This window comes from Corylus avellana, chromosome 7, assembly GCF_965113065.1.
Source record: "Corylus avellana chromosome 7, dhCorAvel1.hap1.2, whole genome shotgun sequence".
Classification (NCBI taxonomy): domain Eukaryota; kingdom Viridiplantae; phylum Streptophyta; class Magnoliopsida; order Fagales; family Betulaceae; genus Corylus; species Corylus avellana.
This window is the reverse complement of record NC_142496.1, coordinates 14,428,163-14,434,540: the sequence shown is the minus strand read 5'-3', so window position 1 is coordinate 14,434,540 and position 6,378 is coordinate 14,428,163.

Sequence of the window (6,378 nt, the reverse complement as noted above, 5' to 3'; positions counted from 1 at the left end):
GGTGGATTTGAAATTTTATAAAATTTTCAAAGTATAAAGGTCATTTCATCACTTTTAAAGTCCAAAAATTGACAGAGGGGGTAGATTGCAACAAATTGAAAGTTCGAGGGTAAAATTGAGAGGTTTTAAAATTTGAGGGTCTTTTCAAGTCGAATGGTAGTTGATGAATCTTTTGGAAAGTTTCCTCAAAATATAAAAAATAAAACAAGGAGCTATGATATGTACATCAATGTTTAAGTGGAAGAGTTATCATTTAGTTAAATGCTTTACATGGAAGTGTTCTATATTAGGGGTGAAAAAACGGTTAAAATTCACTAACCGCCTCCACTAGGCGGTTAGTGGTTAATAACCTTAATAATTGCTAACTGCTTTTCAAAAGATTTTTTTTTTCAATTATATATATGAAGGCATAGCATTGCAGTCTCATGAATAGGGTGGCACAATATCATATATGTTACAGTTTAGCGTGTCACAATAGGGTGTCCATTGGTTTTAGCCAAGGGTGGCAAAATGGGTTAGCGGGTCAACCCAAATACGACTTGGGTGACCCACCACCCGATTAGGCTAAACCCGGGCACAACTTGTTTAAATAAATGGATTGAAATCTAAAACATGGACACGACACGCCAAATATCTAGGTAACCCGACACATCCAGTTTACTTATAAGGCACAGCGACACGACCCGACTCGACCCGTTTGAAGGTAAAATAGGAAAAATAATGTAATAATAATACCATTGGGATTCAATAGAATTCACAAATTACAATATGATAAAAACATAATAGGTTTGATTGTTAACAAATTGGCATTTAATAAAAACATTCACAAAGATTAGCAATTTTCAACTCCATCATAGCAACTAGCAAATTTCAAAGTATAAAGTTTACATGGTAAATGATTTGGGAATTGTCTCTAATAGGTTTAATTGTCTATTCAAATAACAACTCAATCTTTTGGAATTAAACCCATAACACAAAATTACTTACCAAGTAAGATGAAAATCATACTAAGAAAAAGATAATCAACAGAACGGTTAGGCCAATTTCTTAAAATTACACCAATTTTTGTTTTTTTGTTTTTTTTTGTTTTCTTTTTTAATTTTTTTAAATGGGTTAGGTGGGTCACCTAGGGGTGTCAACTCGGTCCCGATTCCTGGTTATTGGCCAAAACCAGGAACCGGAACCGGAACCGGATACCGGTTATTCGGTTATACAATAACTGGCCGGTTCTAGTTTCTACCTCGTTCTTTTTTTTTTAAAAAAAAAAATCATTTTGGGCTTATTTTAGGTATTGGGCCTAATTTTTTAGCTTATTTGAGGTATTTTGTCTAATTTTTGTGCTTAATTTAACAATTTTTTGCCCATTTTTTTTTAAAAAAAACACAATTAGCATTTTTGTCCCAATAAGTTGGGCTTTGTTGTGATTGTTCAAAAAAAAAAAACTAAAAATCCCAAAAAAAAAAATCCTAAAAAATCATTGTTTTTGACTTTTCGGGCATCAAAAAAAAAAATATAAATCCAATGTTTAAAAATGTCTTAAAACTTCATTGTTTAAAAATGCCCTTCAAATCCAATGTTTACAAATGCCATAAAAATTCAATGTTTAAAAATGCCATAAAAAAATTAAAAATTAAAAATAAAAAAATATATTATTTTATATATATACACCTGGTTACCCGGTTATCCGGTTATAACCGGGTGCCAAAAACGAGAACTGGAACCGGGTACCTGGTTACCAGTTTTTTTCAACTGGTTTTAAAACCGGTTTCCCGGTTACCAGTTGATACCCGATTTTTTTGACACCCCCTAGGGTCACCTGCGGGCGAAGCGGGTTGACCCACTAGAAACGAAAAATAAACGGGTCATAAATGGGTTGACCCAATTATGACCCAAACCCAAACCCCGTAACTTCGTGTCGGGTTTACGGATCGTGTCAAAATTGCCAACCCTAATTTTTTAGCAGGTTACTGTTCGACATATATGCTTTTCGTGTTCCATCATACACTAATGTGTTAGATGTGAAGAGTTGTTATATTGATTTGTAAGTCTAAATGGTTAACACTCTCTTCAAAACGGCACACAGGTAGCAACTTTCATAACAGTCTTTGCAAATTGGGGTTTTGCACGGATAAAAGGATGTGGTTGGGGTTGGGCCGGTGTAATCTGGCTTTATAGTGTTGTAACATATGTCAAAATGAATAGGGTAATAAGATAATATTCTATTATTTTATGTATATATATAGGCAGTTAACGATTAGTAGTTTTATGTTTTTTAAAAAAAGATCACTAACTGTGGTTAGCTGTTTTTCCTAATCACCTTCAAAAGTAGTTAGCGATTAGTGTGATTAATAACTGCCAGCCTTTTCACCCCTACTATATATAACATTACTCAGTAATGGACTCACTTGACGAGGGAGTTGTTGGGGCAAAAGAAATATTTAGAAAAAAGCTACGTTTTCTGTTGTCATGATTTGAACCCAAATTCTTGATATCAAAATTGCCATAGCAATACACTAGATTTCATGTCATATCTTCCATATTAATTTACTTAGCGCATTCACATTGAGCTCTTTAAATTTGGCTTTTCTTTAAAAATTTGAAAAGATTCACAAAAAGAATCATTTAACAAGCTTTTTACTCCATTTCAAATTTAACTTTGATAAACAAGGCTCTCCAAATACCAAGTGCCAAAAAGTGAAAGTTATTTAGTTTTTTAATCTTATATATTCATTTTCCTTCTCTCTCATCTACGAAGAACAAAAAAAGAAAAATAATAATATTTAACTAAAGTAGAGAAAGATATAAAGAGTTCGATATTTGGTTCATTTTAAAAGTGACTCTTCAAATTAAAAAAAAAAAAAAAAAAAAAAGAGTTTTTCTCTTCAAATTTAACTTTTATTTGAACACCTCAATATGGATGCTCATAGAGCATTCATAATCGGCTCCTCAAATAAAAGTTGAATTTATGGAGAAAACTGAAAAGTTCACTTTATCAAATAGAAATAGCCACTTTTAAAAGGAATCAAACATTAAACTCCATATAACTTTCTCTAATTTAGTTAAATATTATTTCGGGGTAAATATATCATAAAACCCTGAGTCAACACGCCAAAATTAAATAGTCCTTAAGTTTTTTTTTAAAAAATTTATTCCTTGGGCCAATTAAAATGCCTGAAAATTCTCTGCCGTCAGAATTTTGTAACTGCCGTTAGTCCCTTCTAAACAGTGCGTTTTACGAATGCCAGATGAGGCGAAAATGTTGATCCCACGTGTTCAATTGTACACGTAGGCTCAAAACTCATCGTTTTGGATGTTCCCAAAACGGTAAGTTTTGGAAACTTGGGGGTTTCAAATAAAACACCCAAGTCATATTTCTTCCCCAACGAAACGAATGACTGACACATACCCACCAACACTTTCAATCCCAAGCATACCCACCGACCCACGCAGCGGCTGAACGAAGACCCACCGACGACTGAACAGAGACCCACCAGCGCAACAGAATCCACCGTCCCCAAAATTTTTGTCGAATTTGTGTTGGATTGATATATACAATATAATATGTGTTGGAATCTTACAAAACGCACTTTATTGCATTGTTGGCAGCGGGTGTGGTCCATATTGGTTGTGGTTGGAATGGAATCTGACTTTATTCCATTATTGTTGTCAACTTTTGGGCTGTAATTGCTTTGTCCATAGTAGCCTATGTTTGTCGTGTTTCGTCCTTTGACAATTGATTGTGGGTTATAGAGAGGGTTGGGAGTAATTATTGGCTGGGGTGGTAGTTTGGTTTTTTGTGGTTAAAGAAAGACATAGTCTTGCCCTTGGATAAAAGAACAAACATGTATGAGGGCATGGACCACCTTAAAGAGAGCATGGACCACCTTAAAGAGCACATATTGCATGGAATGAAACAATGAAACATAAAAATGTTGCATGTTCTCAATCTTATGTAACCCACTTTACATGCATATGTATACAAAACACTTAGCAAAATATTGTTTGCTTATTGCATGAACTTATGACTTTCTTTGTATGTTCACATGAATCAGATGATCATTTGATATTTTAGGTCTCTTTCATATGTTTATAGATATGCAGATCAATATAAGCGTCCATCATGGTGGGATAATGCGCCATAACCCATTTTCGTACTTTGGTGGTGGCGTCCATAAAATAAGAGAGTACGACGTTGACTATTTGAGTTTGTGGGAGGTGAAAGAGTTGGTTCGTGATTTAGGTTACTTGAACGACATTAGACTCTGGTATAACGTCGATGACCAATTGATATCTTTCAATGGAGATACAGAAATTGTAGATTTTATAAAGGTTGTTGAGAGTTACACATTTGAAGAAGTTCACTTATATGTTGAACATTTGGTGGACGATGCTGTTATTATAGAGGAGCATTTATTTCTTGAAGCTGCTGTAAGAGAAGATGGAGAAGGGGGTGGTGGGGTGGATGAGACAACTAGGGCTGCCAGTGAAGGTGGAGATGGAGATGGAGATGGAGAAGGACAAGATGGAATCCCTTTTGAAAATGCTCAACCAATAATTTCTAAAAGCCCACGGGTCAAAACTAGGCTACCTGTACTTTTACACCATCAAAGAAAATGACTTCTAGCGACTGTGCACCTCCAAGAAAGCAAGCAGGCAAGTAACCGACCACCAGTCGAGGTTGGTACACATGTTTATATTCTTTTAAAAAAAGTTTATTGATTAAGCATTAAGCTTATTTGTGTTTAGGGTTTAGGTAAATTGTAATGGTTGTTGATCCTTTCTTTTTTTTCTCAGTAAGAAGAATAAGAAGAAAAAAAATGTATGCTCAACATGTATTGCAAGATGAAGAGGACAACGTTAATGTTGGTGTGGTGCACAACTGTAATGTCGGTGTGGAGGACAATGCTCATGACCGTGTTCACACCATGCCAGAAACAGCTAAAAACAACAAAAGACATGGTAGGCCACGGAAGACCAAAGTTATTCAGAATATTGATCAAGTCATAAAAGAGCTGTTGAGTGACTTTGAAGTAACTAATGGTGAGGATGAAGAACTATACTACGATGCTGATGAGGCCAATAAAGAAAAAGATGGAACGTCCAATTGGTGGAAGAAGGTTGACTATAATATAAATGATAAAAAAGCTGAGTTTGGGGATGACGAATCTGAGGATGAAAGAGATGGTCTTGTGAGTTTGAAGGGCAGTGATTTTGACAGTGGAAAAAATAAGAAGCGGTATAGGCAGTTCAATGAGAAACATGACTTAAAAATTCCAGTGAAGTTTGGCTTAGAAGATCAGTTTATAGATATATATTCTTTCAAGAGGGCACTTAAACTGTATATTGTGCAGAATGGGTTCGACTACAACTACAAACACAATGACTTTGGTAGAGTTAGTGCAATATGTAGAGAAACACATTGTGCATGGAGGATGCACGCCTCTATTGATGCTACAAGAAACTGTATACAGATTAAAACTTTCTACCCGACTCATACTTGTGGTAATCAGTACGAAAACACCAGATACGATGTCGATTACATGATTTGTACATATAAGAAGGACTTCGAGGATGATCCTACATGGACCCCATATGCATTGTGATAGAGGGTGAAGAGAGACCTTAACATAGACGTTCCCATTGCTTGTTGCTATAGGGCAAAGAATGAGGCATTGCATCAACTCTTTAGTAGTCATTCCAAGCAATATCGCCTCATAAGGAGGTACGCGTCGGCAGTACGAAGCACTAACCTTGGTAGTAGTGCTTTTATTCAGAGAGAAAGAGCATTCTTCCAAAGAATGTATATTTGCCTTGATGCGTGCAAGAAGGGTTTTAAGCATGGCTGTTGGCCAATTATTTGTTTAGATGCTTGTCATCTGAAGGGGGAATATGTGGGGCAATTGTTGTGTGCTATAGGCAAGGATGGAAACGACCACATGTTCCCAATAGCATTTGCAGTGGCTGAGGCCGAGACCAAAGAGTCATGGCAATGGTTTATTACCATTTTGCTGGAAGATTTATGCGGCTCAGAAGGTGGACTTGGTTGGACTATAATGTCTGATAGACAGAAGGTATTTGGTGTCATAAAATGCTTAGATTCTTTTTGATCAATTAAAATTTTATTATGTTCTTACATATTATTCAATGTTATATTCATGTATGTAGGGCCTTAGAACTACAGTTGATGTAGTGTTGCCACATGCTGAGCATCGTGTTTGTGTTCGGCACCTACATGCAAACTTCAAAGCTAGAGGGTGTACGGGAAAAGCGTTCAAAGATGAGCTGTAGGGGGCTGCACGAGCAGCCAATATTTATGCATTTGAGCACTACATGGCGAAGATTTTGTCAATGGATAAAGAAGCACACGCTTACCTGACC